This window comes from Schistocerca nitens, chromosome 12, assembly GCF_023898315.1.
Source record: "Schistocerca nitens isolate TAMUIC-IGC-003100 chromosome 12, iqSchNite1.1, whole genome shotgun sequence".
NCBI classification, from domain to species: domain Eukaryota; kingdom Metazoa; phylum Arthropoda; class Insecta; order Orthoptera; family Acrididae; genus Schistocerca; species Schistocerca nitens.
The window spans coordinates 94,340,274-94,362,545 of NC_064625.1; positions in this window are offsets into that span (position 1 = coordinate 94,340,274).

Genomic DNA, 22,272 nt, shown 5'->3' on the forward strand with positions numbered 1-22,272 from the left:
GACTTAATTCGACTACATTCCATTATCTTCGTTTTGCTTTTGTTGATGTTCATCTTATATCCTCTCTTCAAGACACCATCCATTCCGTTCAACTGCTCTTCCAAGTCCGTTGCTGTCTCTGACAGAATTACAATGTCAACAGCATTCTGTATTACTTCATTTCCTTATTTCTAACATTTTAAAATTGTATGTCGACTTTAGATGACATGTCAATCATATATGACCTTGTCTCTATTTAGTGAACGTATTTTCACTCGCATTTTAGAGAGTAAATTAATATGGAGTATGTCGTTTTTCTTTTCTAACATTCACATACCCATTTCTTCTTTCCTTATTGTCTTTTGGGCATGCAGTCGTAGTAATTAAAGTAGGCACAGATGCAGTGATCAAAAAGAAATGATTAGCGTACATTCGAATTCTCTTTGCGTCGTACCTTTCTTGTTGCTCTCATGGCGATGGACTGTTTCTATCGCAATCAGTAAGCGTGAAAGAAAGCCACCGTACATACAGAGGGATCTACATTTATACTTGGCAGAACTAATTACATACTGACATAATCGTCGGTATTGTATTCGTTTCCCAATAGTTATAAATATCTCTGTTTCGGAAAAGAAGCTCTGTATTTGGCCAAGATGTCGAAGAAGAAGGCCCCTTACGTACTGGTTGTATCGAGTAAGATGTGAAGCGGTTTGAAAGCGGACAGAAGAAGTACGAGGGAGAGCGTCCCTTACCTGGTGGATCGCTACCTGGCGAAGGGGTAAGTGTGGGAAATGTCCGGCGTGGAAAATGTCCGGCATTCGCTACGACGTCCGTCTGGCTATTTCCCGTGTTTAAGCAGTACCAACACACCTGTGTGGGCCTTCCACCCAGAGCTTGAATTCCGTCTGCCGTTTCATTTCCACTGTCGATACAACCTTTACTAGAATGGTAATACACTCCGTCACCTTTCATGCAATAAGCGTTAAGAATTATTTACAAGGCGTATGTGACAATGTCAGTCTCCTTTAAATATTCATATATACGATGTACAACCTATCACATGATACCTAATTGTGTTTGTAGATCACGACAAAGTATGTAGATGGTTCTGGTAAGCTGCGAAATTATAGCCACCTTACATACACTCCTGCAAATTGAAATAAGAACACCGTGAATTCATTGTCCCAGGAAGGGGAAACTTTATTGACACATTCCTGGGGTCAGATACATCACATGATCACACTGACAGAACCACAGGCACATAGACACAGGCAACAGAGCATGCACAATGTCGGCACTAGTACAGTGTATATCCACCTTTCGCAGCAATGCAGGCTGCTATTCTCCCATGGAGACGATCGTAGAGATGTTGGATGTAGTCCTGTGGAACGGCTTGCCATGCCATTTCCACCTGGCGCCTCAGTTGGACCAGCGTTCGTGCTGGACGTGCAGACCGCGTGAGACGACGCTTCATCCAGTCCCAAACATGCTCAATGGGGGACAGATCCGGAGATCTCGCTGGCCAGGGTAGTTGACTTACACCTTCTAGCGCACGTTGGGTGGCACGGGATACATGCGGACGTGCATTGTCCTGTTGGAACAGCAAGTTCCCTTGCCGGTCTAGGAATGGTAGAACGATGGGTTCGATGACGGTTTGGATGTACCATGCACTATTCAGTGTCCCCTCGACGATCACCAGTGGTGTACGGCCAGTGTAGGAGATCGCTCCCCACACCATGATGCCGGGTGTTGGCCCTGTGTGCCTCGGTCGTATGCAGTCCTGATTGTGGCGCTCACGTGCACGGTGCCAAACACGCATACGACCATCATTGGCACCAAGGCAGAAGCGACTCTCATCGCTGAAGACGACACGTCTCCATTCGTCCCTCCATTCACGCCTGTCGCGACACCACTGGAGGCGGGCTGCACGATGTTGGGGCGTGAGCGGAAGACGGCCTAACGGTGTGCGGGACCGTAGCCCAGCTTCATGGAGACGGTTGCGAATGGTCCTCGCCGATACCCCAGGAGCAACACTGTCCCTAATTTGCTGGGAAGTGGCGGTGCTGTCCCCTACGGCACTGCGTAGGATCCTACGGTCTTGGCGTGCATCCGTGCGTCGCTGCGGTCCGGTCCCAGGTCGACGGGCACGTGCACCTTCCGCCGACCACTGGCGACACCATCGATGTGCTGTGGAGACCTCACGCCCCACGTGTTGAGCAATTCGGCGGTACGTCCACCCGGCCTCCCGCATGCCCACTATACGCCCTCGCTCAAAGTCCGTCAACTGCACATACGGTTCACGTCCACGCTGTCGCGGCATGCTACCAGTGTTAAAGACTGCGATGGAGCTCCGTATGCCACGGCAAACTGGCTGACACTGACGGCGGCGGTGCACAAATGCTGCGCAGCTAGCGCCATTCGACGGCCAACACCGCGGTTCCTGGTGTGTCCGCTGTGCCGTGCGTGTGATCATTGCTTGTACAGCCCTCTCGCAGTGTCCGGAGCAAGTATGGTGGGTCTGACACACCGGTGTCAATGTGTTCTTTTTTCCATTTCCAGGAGTGTATATAGCGGAGGTGGGTGCAGAACAGAATAGCGGGACTCAAAGCACAGTGCTCTTTCCTATACTGGAGAATGCTCAACCTGCCTTAGTGAAAATGTAACCATCTCTATGAATGGAAGAGAAGGTGCGACAGACATTATGACTTGGTATGGAGTGCGACTTGTAAGTGAACGGTTGTCGTGCACGTTTTCAGTTGTGTTTTTATAGCTTTTGCTAAGTTTAAACGGAAGATAAACCGTTAATTGTTAATTGAACGCCCATAAATGACATATAATCTTAAAGTGCATTGTGTTCGATATGCGTTAGTTATATAATACGTTTATCTCCGTCAGTTATTATGTCCCATAATAGTCGGTAACCTGAGAGTTTTCTAAAATCATTGGGGGAAATGGCAACAAAACGACTACACACGTTGGTGTATAGAATGTCTGAGTCTGGTGACATACCATCTGACTTTCGGAAAAAAAAAATCATCCACACAATTCCGTAGACTGCAAGAGCCGGCTCATGCATCCAAGATGCTGACAAGAAGCAGCATAATGGAAAAGAAAACTGACAATGTGTAAGATGACGGTCAGTTTGCCTTTAGGAAAGGTAAAGGCACCAGTGAGGCAGTTCTGACGTTGCGGCTGATAATGGAAGCAAGAGTAAAGAAAAATCAAGACACGTTCATAGGATTTGTCAGCCTGGAAAAAGCGCTCGACTGTGTAAAACGCTGAGAGGTGTTCGAAATTCAGAGGAAAATAGGGGTAAGCTATAGCGAGAGACGAATAATATACATGTACAAAACCAAAGAAGGAATAATAAAACTGGACGACCAAGAACGAAGTGCTCGGATTAAAAAGGGTGTAAGGCAGGGATGTAGTCTTCCGTCCCTGCTGTTCAATCTGTACATCGAAGAAGCAATGATGGAAATAAACGAAATGTTCAGGACTAGAATTAAAATTCAAGGTGAAAGGATATCAATGATACGATTCGCTGATGACATTGCTATCCTGAGTGAAAGTGAAGAAGAGTTGCATGATATGCCAAGTGCGATGAACAGTCTAATTAGAGAATATGGATTGTGAGTAAATCAAAGAAAGACGAAAGTAATGAGAAGCAGCAGAAATGAGAACAGCGAGAATCTTAACATCAGGATTGGTGGTCACGAAGTAGATGAAGTTAAGAAATTCTGCTACCTAGGGAGCAAAATAACCAATGACGGACAGAGCAAGGAGGACATCAAAAGCAGACTAGCAATGACAAGAAGGACATTCCTGGTCAAGAGAAATCTAGCAGGCCTTAAATTGAGGAAGAACTTTTTGAGAATGTACGTTTGGGGCACAGCATTGTATGGTAGTGAAACATGGACTGTGGGAAAACCGGAACAGAGGGGAATCGAAGCATGGTGATTCAGACGAATGTGGAAAATTAGGTGAACTGATAAGGTAAGGACTTTCTGCACAAAATCGGAGTGGAAAACACTGATAAGGAGAAGGGACAGGATGAAAGGACATCTGTTAAGATATGAGGGAATGACTTCCATGGTACTAGAGGGAGCTGTAGAGGGGAGAAACTGTAGAGGAAGACAGAGATTGGAATACATCCAGCAAATAATTGAGGACCTAGGTTGCAAGTGCTACTCTGAGAGGAATTAGTGGCGGGCCACATCAAACGAGTCAGAAGACTTATAAGTGGAAAACAATACAAAACCTGTGATGTGCTCTTGGGGCGGAATGGGATGGGTCAGAATGGGACAGTGTCGCGTTCTGCCCCTTCGTTTTTAACGCAAGTACATTTCAAACTATATAATTTTTTTCCCCTTTGGTTTACCAGAAGCTCTGAACTTGCGTTAGAAAGACTGATAGAGAGAAATTGAAAATTAAATATTTGTCAACGCTGTTTTCAGTCGTATTAGCTTCTAAAATAGAAGCTTTAAGAGCATCTAAGGAATTTATCTACTCAGATCAACGTTTGAAACATACATCCGTGTCCAGAAGGAGATTTTCACTCTGCAGCGGAGTGTGCGCTGATATGAAACTTCCTGGCTGATCAAAACTGTGTGCCGGACCAGACTCGAACTCGGGACCTTTGCCTTTCGCGGGCAAGTGCTCTACCAACTCAGCTACCCAAGCACGACTCACGCCCCGTCCTCACAGCTTTACTTCTTTTCATATCAGCGCACACTCCGCTGCAGAGTGAAAATCTCATTCTGGAAACATCCCCCAGGCTGTGGCTAAGCCATGTCTCCGCAATATCCTTTCTTTCAGGAGTGCTAGTTCTGCAAGGTTCGCAGGAGAGCTTCTGTAAAGTTTGGAAGGTAGGAGACGAGGTACTGGCAGAAGTAAAGCTGTGAGGACGGAGCGTGAGTCGTGCTTGGGTAGCTCAGTTGGTAGAGCACATGCCCGCGAAAGGCAAAGGTCCCGAGTTCGAGTCTCGGTCCGGCACAGTTTTAATCTGCCAGGAAGTTTCATACATCCGTGTAACTAAGAATAATCCCAGCTGCGGAATTGACAAAGCAGATGGGAAATTTAAAAATATGTTCACGGCAGAACAAAAGGACGGGCTCATAATATACTAGCAGTCGATGGAGAGTAGATTCTGTAGTCCAACGTAGAAACATCTCAGTGCCGTATCATAAGTCTGTGCACTAGCTAAAAGAAATAACTTACCATAAATCTTTGACAAAGAAACTTGTCTATTTGGGGTGGACTGGTTTATAGGATTTGTTACTAGGCATCCCGCGTTGTCTATCGTAGGCCAGAAAATACATTTGGAGTACGAGCGATGGGATTCAATGAAGTTTCACTACAGTATTTCGTTACTGTTTACGATTTTTTTTAAGTTTACATACTCTTTAGTCCAAGTTGTTCATAAAGCAACTTTATGTCCTTGTTTTAAAATGATATTACTAAATATCTGTACGTTTAAGCAATAATTTCGTAAAAGAATTGCCGTATCTAGTTCTGGAGAATGTGTGGGGCAATTTTCTTTGAAAAACTGGAAAAAATACATAACATTCAGTTTTAAGTGATTTTCGAGTAAGGTAGATTGGGTTATACCACAAGGTGATTTTTTATGGCCTTAGGAAAAGTATTCTTGAGTTCCTTAATTTTACAAAAGTTGTTGAACGCTAAGTATCCAGTTCCCCCTGATCTCGTCAGGGATATTGGACGAAGCTGTGTGGATAGCTTCTGGCACTCTTTTGTGCATGCGCGTGACCGAAGCTTTATTTCAGTCACTGGCTATTTTTTTTTTCCGAGGCGTTAACTGTATGTTATGGTTAAAGTTGGATCCAACTCAGCTGCTAATTGTGATTAGAGTCTGGCAGGGATTCCATCAGGCCTCTTGGAGCCTTGGTTATTTTTAGCGATTCCACGTGTTTCTCAACGGCAGTGACAGTAACATATACGTCACTCAATTTTGCAGTCGTTTGATTTTCCTGACCAGAATCCATTCAACAAACGTAAGTTTTCCTTTCGCCTTTCCTAGCATTGGTTTTACGTGCTCTTCCCAGTTAACATCGTTTGTTGGTATTAGCCGCAAATACCTACAGAACAATGCGATGTAACAAAAATGTCCACCATTAATGTTGCTATTTCTAATTACCATGTTCGTCTTTGTTACTGGCTTTGATGTTAACCTCTAACCTCAATCCCTTCAGTTATAGGCTTTGTCTTGTATTATTCACATTTACTCACATCTGTCATTCGCCACACCAAGCAGAATTTTGTCCAAATTTTCCTCCAATTCCATACGAGTGTCTAACAACGATACTTTCCTACAGAGATCTACACCATCAGCGCCATTGTCAGTGGATAGACAGTAAAGAACAGTTTGCTGTTTACTTTTTTCGAATCATGAGTTTTCTGACTGGTTTCTGCAGCCCGCCACGAATTACTCTCCTGTGCCAATCGTTTCAATTCAGAGTAGCACTTACAACCTATGTCTTCAGTTATTCGCTAAATGTATTCCAATCCGTGTCTTCCTTTACTGTATTTACGCTCTAAAGCTCCCACTAGTACCGTGGAAGTTATTCACTGACGTCTTAACAGATGTCCTATCATTCTGTCTCTGCTTCTTGCCGGTATTTTCTATATTCCTTTGATCATTCCTTACCTTAACAGTCTACCTAATTTTCTACATTCTTCTGTAGCACCACATCTTAAATGCTTCGATTCTCTACTGCTCCCGTTTCCTACCGTCCACGTTTCTTAATCATACAATAGTGTGCTCCAAACGTACATTCTCAGAAATTTCTTCCTCAAAGTAAGGCCTGTTTCATACTAGTAGACTTCTCTTGGCCAGGAATGCCTTCATGAGTTGCTTTGCTGCTTTGGTAACAGAAGTCGTTAACTTCGCCTACTTCATCGTCCCCAGTTCTGATGTTACGTTTCTCGCTGTTCTGATTCATGCTCTCTCTAATTAATTTCGCCTTTTTTCGATTTAGTCTCTATCCATATTCTGTACTCATTATCTGTTCCTTCCAGTCAACACATCTTTTGATTCATCTTCAGCTAATCTTATCATTGGTATCTTTTCACTCTGAACTTTAATCCCAATCTTTAACCTTTCTTTTAATTCCGTCGTAGGTTCTTCGATGTATAGTTTGAACACTCGGGTCGAAAGACTACATCACTGTCTTACACCCTTTTTAATCCGAGCACTTCGTTGCTCCTCTTCCACTCTCATTGTTCCCTCTGGGTTCTTGTACATATCGTGTACTATCCTTCTCTATCTTTTACTTTTTTTTATCGGGATTTCGAAAATCTTGCTCCATTTTACATTGTCGAACGCTTTTTCGAGGTCGACAAATATGGTGGACGTGTCTTGATTTTTCTTCAGTCTTGCTTCCATTATCAATCGCGACGTCAGGATTGTCTCTCTGGAGCTGTTACCTTTCCTAAAACCGAAGCAATAGATCGTCTAACATTCTTCTGGTTATTGTTCTTTTAAACAGCTTGGCATCATGAGCTGTTAAGCTGACTGTACGATGATCCTCGCTCATTTTGGCTCTTACTATGTCCGGAAAAATGTGGATGATGTTTTTGTGAAAACGTGATCGTATGTCACCAGTTTCATACCTTCTACATACGGAGTGTTCAGAAAGTCTCTCCGCAGTGCCGTGTGATTGTTCGCCTGCCTGGGTTACTCGCCTTCAAGTGGACTCTCCCAACATTCCACTGTTCCGTTTATCTCAGCCTGCGTCAGTAGTATCGTTGGTGTGTGTCTTACGTGTTGACGTGGACGTTTAAGTTTAGTTCCTTCGTTCGATTGTTTCGTTTTTGTCACTGTTAAAATGCTAACCATTGAGGACGTGTGTTTTTAGTCGAACAAGTGTTCAAGGCTGGCGGTAAAAACACAGTTTCAGTTAGTCAAACATTTAATTCAGTTTTCTCGGAGACAACACTCCCACATTGCGATACTGTGCGAGATTTGATTAACTAATTTCGGAGTACGGGTTCAGCGACAGATGCACCGAGAAGTGGTCGTCCTAGCGTTTTGTTTGAGGATAAACTACTCGATATTTCCGATAAAATGTCCATTACTCCGAACAAGTCAGAGAACTCGCCCAGGAAATCGATGTTAGTGTCGGAACGGCCCACACAGCTGTAAGGAAAAAATTAGATCTTTTCCCATACAAAGTGACAGTCGTGCAGGAACTGAAAAATACTGATCATGACAAGCGACTGCATTATTGTCAACGGTTCAAAAATTTCGTTCGACAAATTGGGATATTCTTAATGAAACGTTTTTCACTGATGAGGCGTGGTTTCATTTATCCGGGCACATGAACTCGCAAAATTCTCGTATGTGGAGTACTGCAAATCCATTGTGTATTCATGAGGAACCACTTCATTCTGTGAAAATAGGAGTTTGGATTGCAATTTCTAGACGTCGGGTTGTGGGTCCCATATTTTTCCACGAAACGATAACCGCACAACGATACTGCAGTGATATTCTGCACCCATTCATAGGAGAACTTGTGTTAAGTGAAATACTGAACGGTTATTTTCAACAAGATGGTGCAACCGCGCACACAGCTCGTGTTTCAATTCACTGCTTGCTGATGGTTTTGGTGATCGCATAATTTCGCAGGGACTTTGGCTTCCACGATCGCCTGACCTAACACAACCTCACTTTTTCTTCTGGGGTGCAGCGAAAAGAACTGTGTACAAAAACGGTCAAAAATCCGTCGATGAATTGAAAACTGCAATATCCACTTTCGCTGCTTCTGTTACAGAAGAAATGCTACAGCTTGTGTTTGGAAACATGGTTAGACGAATTGAATTGTGTCTTCAACAACAGGGGGGACACTTTCAACATTTAATGTGAAAATTTGTAAGTAAAAATGAATATTCAATAAATTAATAACTTGTATTTCACTGAGTTTCATTTCGGTACATTCACTGCGGCATACGGCATGCGCGGCTAACAATCATACGGCACTGCGACGCTTTTTGAACGCCCCGTACTAACGTGAATAGTCGGTTTGTCGTCACTTCCCCCGATGACTTAAGAAATTTCGTTGGAATGTTATCTGGAACTTTTGCGTTATTGATCTCAAGTCGACCAAAGATCTTTTAAATTCTGATTCTAATACTGACGCCTGTTTTGTTTTTCCATCACGACGTGACAGAGGCGTTCAGTGTCTCTTTCAACCTATCCGTTCTCTCTTCTGCGCCTAGCGATAGACTACCCATTCCGCTCCTAAATGTTACAGTTATTGCTTTTAATTGCATCGAACATTATTTTGACTTTTCTGTATGCTGCTATTCAGTACAACAAAGAAAAAAGTGATGCTGTAACTTCAGCGAAACGTATCCGGTTACGAAGAAGAATTATGATTGCTCAACAGTCCTCCACACTGCTGCCAATTCTATGTGATAAAACGTTTGTGTATATTGATAAAATTACATATCCCTTACGTTTCACTGAAACACATCCTCTGTTACTCTCGTTTTGGTAACCACAGGCTTTATTTCGCACTCACGTTCGAAGGATTTCCCAACTCACTATCAAATTATCACTTTCCTTGTAACGGAATGCCACTACAACCAAGATTTCTATGGGCACCACTATCACATCCGACCCGTTCTAGTTAGGTTTGCGAGGTTTTTTCTAAATGGACTTTTTTACGAAACTTCTGCTTTAAACAGAACAAGTCGAGATTTTTAACGTGTGTCTTATAACATCATTTCCGTCTCCTTGAGACACACCAAAATATCAAGGGCACACAGTACAGTGAGCATTAGTATCATCACTGATAAGTCATGAATAAATTTCGCACCTTTCACTGTTAAATTTGGTTATTAATTTACAGTTGAGCTCATTTTCTGGCACATCATTAAATTCGCTGTTTCACCTTGAATCAATTTGCCACCACGTAAAATAAAAAAAAAAAATACGTCTATAGACTAAGACGAATACTTTTTTCTGACTCGCAGAAATGCTACACTACCTGGGTAACAATGAACAGAATGCAAATAAGTTACATGTAACGACTGTTACATGCAGGTTTTTTCCTCGTAGCTCACTTCGGGCTAATTTTTATTTCAGATATGTTCACAACCTTCGCAGTATGAACACACTACAGTATGCGAAGTATTATTTGTTTTTCTTGTGATCGGAATTCTTTTTCTTCCCAACAGGTCGATGGAGAGTTTTGTTTTCAAAAGAAATACCTATACAGTCCTGCATAATAGTACCACGTTTTTAAAGTTCTTTTACCGACGGAGATACAGAAGTACTGCTTCAGTTGACTTCTTGCACCACTACAAAGATGCGAGATACATATATGTTATTGCCACTGGCGTTGAGAAGCCCGTGATAGCTAAAATTAGACTACGATCCAGAGTACTGTGAGATCGCTGCCAGATTCTATAAAGAATAAGCAACGGATTTAGCTCAATTTTAACCGCAATATGACAGTTCTTTCTCGGTAGTTGGAAGTTAGTCAGGTCACATCCGTCTACGAGAAAGTAGCAGAAGTGATCTACAAAACTATCGTCCAATATGCTTTACATGCGATAGAGAATCTCACAACATAGTCTGAGCTCAATAATTATGAGGTAGGCCTATTTCGAACATAATGACGTCCTCAGTGCCGACATACATGGATTACGAAGACAAACGTCGTGCGAAATCCAACTCACACGACAACCCAAAATGTTTGAAAAGTCTGTGCAAAGTCCGAGAGATGGCACCACCGGCGCATATCGAGGTAATGTTTAGTTAGTAGCATCTTTGGAAAGAACGCACACCAAGTGTCAGCCATATTTGTCTATTCCTTTGTGTTTGGCATTCGTGTGAATCAAGGAAGTCGAGTGATTGTCAAAAAATGGACGAAGAAGAATTTCGTGTGGTGATTAAACATCACTTTATGAAAGGCAAAACGCCTCAGGAGAATAAAGAGAAGCTTGATAAACATTACGGTGACTCTGCACCTTCGATCAGAACAGTTTATAAGCAGTTTCAAAATTTTCGGAGTGGCCATATGGGCACAAGTGATGCTGAACGTTCTGGACGCCATGTGGAGGTTACGACTCCAGAAATCATTGATAAAATCCATGATATTTGGTGATGGATGACAGAAGAGTTAAGGTGCATGAGATTGCTAGTGCTGTGGGCATCTCTAATGAACAGGTACATAATATTTTCAACATTTCGCGGCCCTGTCAGCAACTGTATAAATACTGATTTTAATTTTGGTAATGAACAGCCTCAGTTGCACCGTTTACCTAGAAATTTACCTAGGTTTCAGCCAGGATAACCCAACCTTTTTACTATTATTCTGAAGAAGATTGGGTTATCCCGACTGAAACCTAGGTAAATTTCTAGGTAAACGGTGCAGCTGAGGCTGTTCATTATTAAAACTAAAATCAAAATAATATTTTGCATAAACATTTGGACATGAGAAAGCTATCTGCAGGATGGGTTCCGCGCTTGCTCACGCTTCACCAAAACCGGAATCGTGTGAAGTGTTACAAGGATGATTTGCAGCTGTTCAGGAAGAATCCGCAGGACTTGAAGCGTCGTTTTGTCAATGTGGATGAAACATGGATACATTACTATACTCCTGAGACCAAACAACAATCTAACCAATGGGTTACCACGGCAGAATCTGCGCCAAAAAAGGCGAAGACCATTCCCTCGGCCGGAAAGGTTATGGCGACTGTCTTTTGTGATTCGCAAGAGATAATCCCCATCGACTATCTGGAAAAGAGTAAAACTATTACATGTGCATATTATTCATCGTTATTGACCGTTTGAAAACCGAGCTGCAAGAAAAACGCCGGCGATTGGACCGCAGAAAAGTCCTTTTCCATCACGACAACGCACCAGCACACACCTCATCAGTTGTGGTCGCAAAATTAATAAAAATGGGATTCCAACTCGTTTCACATCCCCACTGTTCTCCAGACTTGGCTCCCTCGGACTACTATTTGTTCCCCAATTTGTAGAAATGGCTGGCGGGACAAAGATTTTATTCAACTAATAGCTATTTTTCAGACTTGGACAATTCCTATTAAGCGGAAGGGATCAACAAATTAGAACAGCGTTGGACGAAGTGTATAAGCCTAAAAGGAGACTACGTCGAAAAATAAAAAATAAAAGTTTACCCAAAACACGTAAGTAATTTTTATTTTACCGCGGACTTTTCAAACGACCCTCGTACAAGCGCAGTCAAGTGAAAATAACTTCCGAGAAGCACGTGAATCGGTACCGCACTAAGTTTTACTAGCGGAACACCGACCACGTGGGGTATCAGACAAGATTTGTTGGGTGGATGAATGGAGAATCATCCGCAGATGTATAAGTAGGCGTGCATGGGGATCCTAGCTAATGACCTGCTGGACGTTATCGTTAATAACCTCTGACTAATCGTAGATGGTGCAGTTACTTACTAACTCACTACCAAAAACAACTTGCACAAATGTTTGTTTACATTGTGTGTGAAGGTTACGAAGGACAGTTACGCTTAAATATGTCGTTTCTAACGTTTTTTTACATTTTTATTTTTATTTATTTATTTATTTATTGCCTTTGGGCACCACCGTCTGAAGAATCTTTCACAACAATGGGGAATAAGTTGCAAAAAAGTTAATTAAACTATTAAAAAAATGTACATCTTGTGAACAACCATCTGAAGATGAACCTGTCGATTCGAAACCGATTACGACGCTGTTTACTTAAATAAATAGCATTGTTAATAGTAGCTGGTTGCTGTCTTTTTCTTTGAATGAATCAACTTAAATTTTAAAAGTAAGCGTAGGCTTGCGCGGCCATTGTCACAGTCAATAAAATTCTGTCTCTGTGTCAACATTGCCAGTTCGTAAAACTTCAGACGTTTCGGCCAGTATTGCAAGCGGTCTTCCTCAGTGAAGCAACAGAAACACCCCGAGGACGGCTAATTGCAATAATGGCCGAAGCGTTGGAAGCTTTATACAATGACTTTTCGGTGGCAGAACCCGAAGAATTTTATTGAGTGAACCTAGAGTTTGTACACTGTCACTGTGTCAAAAGCGTCACTTTTCGACAGAACAGCAGAAATATTCAATCAGATCTCGATAATATGTCTAAGTGCAGGAAACACTGGCCATTTGTTTCAAATTTACGGAAATTTACAATATTGTGCACTTTGCAAAACACACAAAATTTATATCGTAAGACGAATTCAATGAGATCCAACTTTCATCGGAGAACATATACAAATATCATGGTGCAACAATTTGAAAGAATATAAAGTGCTATGACAACATAGGTTCACTCGTATGCATCTACTACATCTACATCTACATGGATACTCTGCATATCACATTTAAGTGCCTGGCAGAGGGTTCATCGAACCACCTTCACAATTCTCTATTATTCCAATCTCTTATAGCTCGCGGAAAGAATGAAAACCTGTATCTTTCCGTACGAGCTCTGATTCCCCTTATTTTATCTTGGTGATCGTTCCTCCCTATGTAGGTCGGTGTCAACAAAATATTTTCGTATTCGCAGGACAAACTTGATTGGAATTTCGTCGCAACGAAAAACGCCTTTCCTTTAATGATTTCCAGCCAAAATCCTGTATCATTTCTGTGACACACTCTCCCATATTTCGCGAAACAAAAAACGTGCTGCCTTTCTTTGAACTTTTTCGATGTACTCCGTCAGTCCTATCTGGTAAGGATCCCACAACGCGCAGCAGTATTCTAAAAGAGGACGGACAAGCGTAGTGTAGGCAGTCTCCTTAGTAGGTCTCTCACATTTTCTAAGTGTCCTGCCAATAAAACGCAGTCTTTGGCTAGCCTTCCCCACAACATTTTCCATGTGTTCCTTCCAATTTAAGTTGTTCGTAATTGTAATACCTAGGTATTTACTTGAATTTACGTCTTTTAGATTAGACTGATTTATCGTGTAACCGAAGTTTGAGTTCCTTTTAGCACTCTTGTGGATGACCTCACAATTTTCGTTATTTAGGGTCAACTGCCACTTTTCGCACCATTCAGATATCTTTTCCAAATTTTGCAGTTTCTTTTAGTCTTCTGATGACTTTATTAGTCGATAAACGACAGCGTCACGTGGAAACAACCGAAGACGGTTGCTCAGATTGTTTTCCAAATCGTTTATATAGATAAGGAACAGCAAAGGGCCCTATAACACTACCTTGGGGAGCGCCAGAAATCACTTCTGTTTTACTGGATGACTATCCGTCAATTACAACGAACTGTGACCTGTCTGACAGGAAATCACAGATCCAGTCATATAACTGAGACGCTATTCCATAATCACGCAATTTCACTACGAGCCGCTTGTGTGGTACAGTGTCAAAAGCCTTCTGGAAATCCAGAAATACGGAATCGACCTCAAATCCCTTGTCAATAGCACTCAGCACTTCATGTGATTAAAGAGCTAGTTGTGTTTCACAGGAATGATGTTTTCTACACCCATGTTTGCGTTCAAAAAAAATGGTTCAAATGGCTCTGAGCACTATGGGACTCAACGTCTGAGGTCATCAGTCCCCTAGAACTTAGAACTACTTAAACCTAACTAATCTAAGGACATCACACACATCCATGCCCGAGGCAGGATTCGAACCTGCATACTGAAGCGCCTAGAATCGCTCGGCCACACCGGGCGGCATGTTTGTGTCAATACACCGTTTTCTTCGAGGTAATTCATAATGTTTGAACACAACATATGTTCTAAATTCCTGCTGCATATCGACGTTAACGATATGGGCTTGTAATTTAGTGGATTACTCCTACTACCTTTCTTGAATACTGGTGTGACCTGTGCGACTTTCCAGTCTTTGGGTAGGGATCTTCCGTCGAGCGAACGGTTGTATATGATTGTTAATTATGGAGCTAATGCACCAGCATACCCCGAAGGGAACCTAATTGGTATACAGTCTGGACCAGAAGACTTGCTTTTGTTAACTGATTTAAGTTGCTTCACTACTCCGAGGATATTTACTTCTGCGTTACTCATGTTGGCAGCTGTTCTCAATTCGAATTCTGGAATATTCGTTCGTCTTCTTTTGTGAAGGCATTTCGGAAGGCTGTGTTTAGTAACTCTGCTTTGGCAGCACTGTCTTCGATAGTAACTCCATTGCTATCGTGCAGAGAAGGCATTGATTGTTTCTTGGCAGAGGCTAATCGAAATATCAGCCACAGAAATAAGCTTAACAACAAAATGAGGAGATGAAAGCAGAGGAAAAAGTAAAAATGAAGGATATAAGCTGTAGTAGAAAAAATATTTTAAAAAGTTGTTGCGCCGAAATATGTAGCAAGCAAGCTAATTGGGAAAGGATACATGGAGGAAGAAATTTCGTAGAGGGCAGAAACAGCCCAAAATTGTATAATTATGTATCAGACATAATAAGCTATTGGAAAAAAGTGCCAAATCAATCACCATAAAACGAGATCATATTGTGTATCAAGCATGATCGATGGAACACAATGTTTTGACAAAGAATTATCGGAGTAGAATACGAGCAACAGACATGGACTTTATACGAAGGACCCTCGCATGACGAGAAAAGGCTTGGAAAAGGACAGAAACAATACGAACGACTATACAGATCAGCCTCCTGAATGGACAATGGAGAGAAAAAGCCGGAAATGGTTCGGCCCACCAAAAGAAAGATTACCATCTCTGGAATGGACAGAATCTGGAAGAAGACCATTTGCAAGACCACGAAGTCGATGGAGAGACCAGGTGAAGAATTATGAGAGTCGAAGAGTGCAACAGGAGGAAATGGTGAACGATAGATTGTAGGAGAAGGTTGTAAGGCTTTCTGAAAGACCTGCATAAGCAGATTCGTTTCAGGTAGAAGAAGGCAGGGGCACTTAAGCAGTCCTGCGATACGTACTCGATTGGAACCACAAAAACTGGTAGAATGAGAAGTAAGCTCTGCTATGCACTTTGCAGTGGTTTCCTGAGTACGTGTGCAAGGATACCTGTCAACGCTGCCCGTACGGCTGTAGGGATTCGATTCCCGGGGCGAGCAAACGGCGCAGCGCTACGCGAGTTGCGGTCACGCCCCCTCGCGGCCGGACGCGCCGGCCGGTCCGCGCGCCCCACCAGCGACCGCGCCACCTCCCCTCCACGCGGCACCTGCGCCGCCCGCCATTGGCCGACCGGTAGCGTCACGTGACCTCGGCTGGCGCTGCCTCCGCCATCCCCACCACTGCGCGCGCTGCGCTCGGCGCTGCCCGCCTTCCGGCCGGCCCTCCCCGCCGACCACGACGCGCATGCGCAGTAGCCGATTGAGGGGAAGGCGGAGCGCGGCGCCGCGCGCACGTTCGACGGTCAGAAGGACAAAAAAAAGGTAGAAGATAGGAAAAGGAGAGCAAGAAAGGACAACGTGACAGTACAACGGATACACATACGCGTACAAGACGCGGCCAGCTCCGGGCAGCTGCTTCTGGAGACGAGTTCCAGCGCCGTGCGTCAAGCGGGCGCTGCATCGCGGCCGGGCGGACGAGGGTGGGGAGCCACGCCGCTGCCAGCTGATTTCTTTTCCACCGCTCCGACACTCTTCGTTCTTTTTTTCCTTCCCTCCGTCTGTGACTGCCACCCATCTTGGGCAGAGAAGAAGACAACGGCGTAGCTGCCGTGGCGTCGAGCGACGTCTGACAGTGGGACGCTCCAGCAGCGCGCGGAGGGGCGGTTACCCCCTCCCCTCTGCCCGTCACCTCCCCTGCCCCCCTTGACGGCCTGTCACTCACGACCAGACGCGCGCGTGTAGGGCTGCCTGTCAACCCGCGCAACGGTAGCTTCTTCAGAACCTCCCCCCCCCACCCTACCCCCTTCGCCCCGCCCCTGCTTCACGCGGGAGGGTGGGGGGACGCAGCGAGCGCGAGCCTTGTCAGTCACCGCTAGTTCGCGCGCGTTCCTCCGATTGCCAAGACATCGGATCGCCGATGCTGTGCCGTTAAACCAGCGTCCCTGACGGTCAACCATCCGCCAGCAGAGTTCGCAACTGTCTCTGCGCCATTCAGCGATACGTGTGAAAGTGCTGATCGCCAAATCAACCCCCGAAGAGAACAGAATCAGAAAACACCAAGGCATAAATTCTCTTGGAGACATCGCGACGAATGATGTTGAGCCTTTGAAGACGGCTCGTCCTGATATTTATGAGCTCGTACATTCCTAGAGTACTTGTCGTGGATAGCAGATACTAGCACGTACAACAACGGTGCACAAGACTGTTTACTTACTCCGTATTTACAGGTAAAAATCGTGGCGGTGATGTCAGCTGTAAAGGAGAGTGGTACTGTCTGCAGGTCCTCATTCCCCCACGACCAGTGCCTCGGATGTACAGAGTGAAAGAAAAAGAGCTTGTTGACACCGTCGATGGTGCAACCGCTGTTCAGTCTTCTAGGACGATAAGGATTGGTTGAACTGTAGAACCACTTAGGAGCTTCGAGAAGTGAAACCAGTTCGTGGAAATGGATTATAAGCAGTGTAGCCCTCCTGTGACACTTTAGCTGTGCGACTGCTAATAAGGGAGCTGGTACTTCGAGCATGTACTGTTCAGATTCGATTGAGTTGACTGGTATAGATGCCAGGTGGCGTTAGTAATGCGTGAAAAGTGACGGTTGTATCGTGTGAATTTTCGGCAGTAGTGAGAGTGTGGTAGGGAAGTGATTGAGATGAAAGGTGACTGAGATCAATGTACGGTGAAGGGTGATGCTTGACTGTGCCCACTGCTCTTCGATGCGGTCGCACGAGGCTCGCAGGGCCGGACTTCGAGTGGAAGTGCAGGTAGAATCGTTCGGACGCGGCAGGTTCACGAGGTAATGCGAGGCAAGCAGCAGCAGCAACACCCGCCGCCGCCGCCCCCGCGACTCTCCGGGGGCGGCGTGGGCGTCGGCGTCGGGGGCGACGTCCTCGACCCGGAGGACTACGTGGCGGCGGTGAAGACGCGCCCGCCGACGCCCGTTGTCGTCGGGGGCGGCATCGGCGTCGTCGGGCCCGACGGCTGCCCCGGAGGCGGCGGCGGCGGAGGCGCCGGGGGCGGAGGCTTCTGGCTGGCGACGGTGACGGCGGCGGCCGGGGGCGGCGGGGGCGGCGCCGGCGCCGGCGTGCTCCCGCTCGACGCCGAGACGGGCTTCATCAACAGCCAGCCGTCCATGGCCGAGTTCATGACGGCGCTGCCGCACCTGGGGGGCGGCGCCGGGGGCGGCGGGGGCGGCGCGCCGCAGGACATGCACGTGGGGCCGCCCCCGGGCGCCCTGAGCCCCGGGGCCGGTGCCGGTGGCGGCCCCGGCGTCTACCCGCCACCCATGGGCGTCGAACCGCCGCCCCACGGCGGCCAACCCGGCGTCAACGTACCCGAGTACCCCTGGATGAAGGAGAAGAAGACGGCGCGCAAGAGCAACCAGCAAGGTAAGACCGCTGCCGCGGAACACTTCACTCCATACCAGCGTCTCCCCACACAACCAGACACTGGCTTACATTTAACGAATACAAGTTATTTCCTAGACGTATCTCCAAGTGTTCAAGACTCATCTTAGACTTTCCGTCATGCCTTGACGAAGCAGCGTCAACTGAGAGGCGTTATAATGGAAAAATGTATGAATCTAGTCAGAAAAAAGGACAATCACAACGCTATAAAAACCTACTTCTCTGGTGAGCCAAGGCTCAGACCGTCGACGAACTGATGGGTGAAAACACTGAATATAAACATCCTATGCGACCAAAGTGCAAGCTATAGATATGACGCGTCAGTAAAAGAAGATAGCTTTGAAGATTTTCTTGCTACTGCGAGAAACTGTATAAATTATACTGATAAGTTCTACAGAGCCCTGACACAGAAGTTACTTACAACCAGCCGATTTTTGAAGAATCTTAAAATATTCACCACTCAGCAGGTGGGCCGGAGAGCCACAGAAAATGTCCAGGAGTCACGATTTCTTTCGTACAAAAGGTATTTGGTAAACAAAGCACAGTCTAGACAGGTATCTTTATTGCTGTTTGCGGTTTCGGACAAATTGGGCCAATTTCAGATCCAAAACGTGGAGAGTATGTTCGCTGACTAGTTCCAGCTGATGCGCGTCGACAAAATTCGAACAGTTTCTGGAGACTTGTGAAACCTATCACGCTCTCCACTTCTAAAACTGAAGTTCGTGTAATTGACCGAAACTGTTCATAGTAGTAAAAATACGTGATCTAAAATATGATTTGTTTACAAAATTATTAAGACCTGATCATTTGTTAATCCTGTCGACACAGTACCATCGGTCTGTAGCCTAAAACTGGAATGAATCAACTGCAGACGTCCATCTCATTCCTTTCACGTATACGTTCAATTCCAGCTACTTTTTGTAGATAGGATTTTGTATCGTGATAATCAGTTCTGAAGATTTTGGCTATTTGCGTTTCTCTTATATGCATATGTACCTTAAAAGCGAACCTTGAAACTGGATGCAATATTCCGTAGGGAATAGAGAAAGTTATCGATATTCTTCGACATAACCAAACAAGGGTGGAAGTGCTTTTGGCTTTTCACTGCTAGTTAGAAATGTTTGACATCTTCTTACCCGTTTCATCTTTCTGTATCTTGTTTCATATCGCTTGAAAATAAAAAACTGCCTTTTTAATTGCGACAGACATTGCACAAAGGAACTGCTGAAACTACTTGCTCTTCAAGTAGTACCGAGAACGATGTTGTTGAAGCTCGCTAAAGACATTCCATCATATTTCATAAACAGTTCGTGGTGTAAAGCACTTTCCTGTTCTGTTTGTTCAACTAAATATGGCACGTATTTTGAGCCGTTTTTAATACTTATCTGCCGAGATACTAATGGAACTGTATGTTGTTTTATGGAACGATCTATCCTCCTGAATGAAGCTCGAAGGCTTGTGAAAAGAGAGGAGTGATCACAACGCTTGCGAACCTTCTAGGCAAAACTTGTCACTGGAAGAGTCGGGTGATTCCCAAACTACGCCAAAGTTGCACATTCAGCGGAGTATCTTCCAGATTTTGCGCCAGTTGCCTAGGTCCAAATATTTGGATCAGGTCCACGTATGTGACTAGGAGTGCGAGAGTGTTCTTAGGGCACCTGTTTCATTCCATTAAAAATCGAGAAGAAAATACTCACCTCTTTGCAGACTATCATTGGTCGAATTAGTTCGTTGATCTGAACAGTTTATGACGCATTTACGATATTCCACGTACGGCTACACATGGATTGTATTATTTGTGAGCGGTCGGTGAATCCCACACCTTCTGGAAACGCAAAGTGCGAGACTATTTACCTGTTAGCCAAGAAATAACTTCTTCGGTTCACAGGATCCTTTGAGACGTATCGCCCACTAGACAATTATCCAGTTGTCTACGTTTCGATTAAATCCCCAGTAACACTTCGACGAAATACACGCCATAAAATCGTCGTGATGTTTCACAGAAAACCTCCAAACACCTATGAGACAATGTTCTAGAACCAGATGGTAGAAAGCCATTGCGAAAAGAAGTACATTATGTAACAGTAACGCAGCGCATCAAAATTTTAGGATAAAATCCTTAGAAGAAGAAATATATTCAATCGGTATGGATCTGGAAAAACTCATTTCCGGTATCTCTTCATAGGAAGGTAAAACTTAGTACATTAATCATGGGGAAGACACAGAAGAGAACGGTCCAGAATATAAGATGAAACTTTTTCTTGTATGAAATATGTTACTGACTGTTTTGACCACATGTTGTTCAATACAGGCTCAATCGGTGAAAGTACAATAATCTACATAACCTAGAGCGTACAGTTATCTACATAACCTACAATAATCAACATCTACAATAATCTGCATAATCTAGAATAACTGCCTATATCAATGAGACGAACTTGTATGTCTTTCGCAATGAAGATCCTCTCCATTCCAATGTCAACGCCCTCTTATTTCTAAATAACAGATTCCGTGAAAGCTACATGACCGTAGGTGGACCATTTCAGTGCCTTTCTTGTTCTCCAAAACTAAACCTCCTAGATTTTTATCTCAGGAGGCTTTTGGGAGCTCTTGTGTGTAGATGCCCAGGGCTCGAGGGAGAATCTTCGTACCCTTGTTATAGATAGCTATGAAAACATACGCCTGACCCCAGGAGTACATGATTGCGCATGAGATTCAATGTGACGGCGTATTGATTCGTGCACCAATTCTAATGGAGGACAATTAGAACATTTCTTGTAAGAAAAAGTTCTATGTGAAGTGCTGGTACGTTCTGTTGTGTCTTTTCCATGATTATTGTACTATAAAGAGATGTAGAAAATGACACCTACCAAGAAACTACTGGATTTCTAGACATATCTCCACGTGACACGGGTACATTTTCTTCTTATGTGCATGGGGAATGCCTCTTGCCTATATCATCTGCCTACACATTTTGCTGCTGTCTGTATTCACAAAACGATGTTCATTTGTGGAAAGTGACACGAATGTACTGCAACCATTCAGGTATCGACCGTAAAAAAAAATTCCCTATGGTTACATATTACTTTGTAATGAACACTGGTCTTCAGATGGTGTTCCAACTTGTAACGGAACTGCAACAACTTGATTAAATTAACGTGGTAACATCTTGGAAGAAAATATCCTAGCAGAAGAGACTCAATAACGGTGTAATACAATTTTACTTCCACAACAGTGAATGTAAGCCGGTATCGCCCATTTCGGTTAGACATTAGCGCGCCTACTGTAGACTTCGCGCGTCTACTCACAGGAAATTCTTCTCTCAACTTATGTTGACACTTTCTTATACTGACGTAAACTGTTTTAGTATTTTTTTTCCGAGTGGAACAAAGTGGTCTCCGCCTACTGTTTGGTAACCATCAGATGGTTTAACAGCCAAAGGATGAATTCCTGGTCGTAGAAAACAAGTGTTGTTAAAGTTGATCAAACATCTCTTTTTGGTACGAGATCGCCAGTTCCCAACGCAAAAGAGAAGTTGCCTCAAACATTGCGTTGAACTTGCTACCGCAAGACTGACTTCCTTCACCCTTAAGGGGCTCCGGAAAGGCTCAAAATCATGAAAAGTTCAATTTTTACTTTTTTGCGTTTTCTGAATCTGCAGACTATTACCTTTTAATAGATATATAATTTATTCAATTCCGAAGACTACAATTATTTTTAAATTTTTTTTGAAATGTTTTCTACATGGGCGTGACCCACTGTGGCGCTGTTAAACTGCTGTCAAATGGTGTTGTTATTAACGTCCGTGTTCATCAGGTACATTTTAGTGATGTGAGATAAAGTAT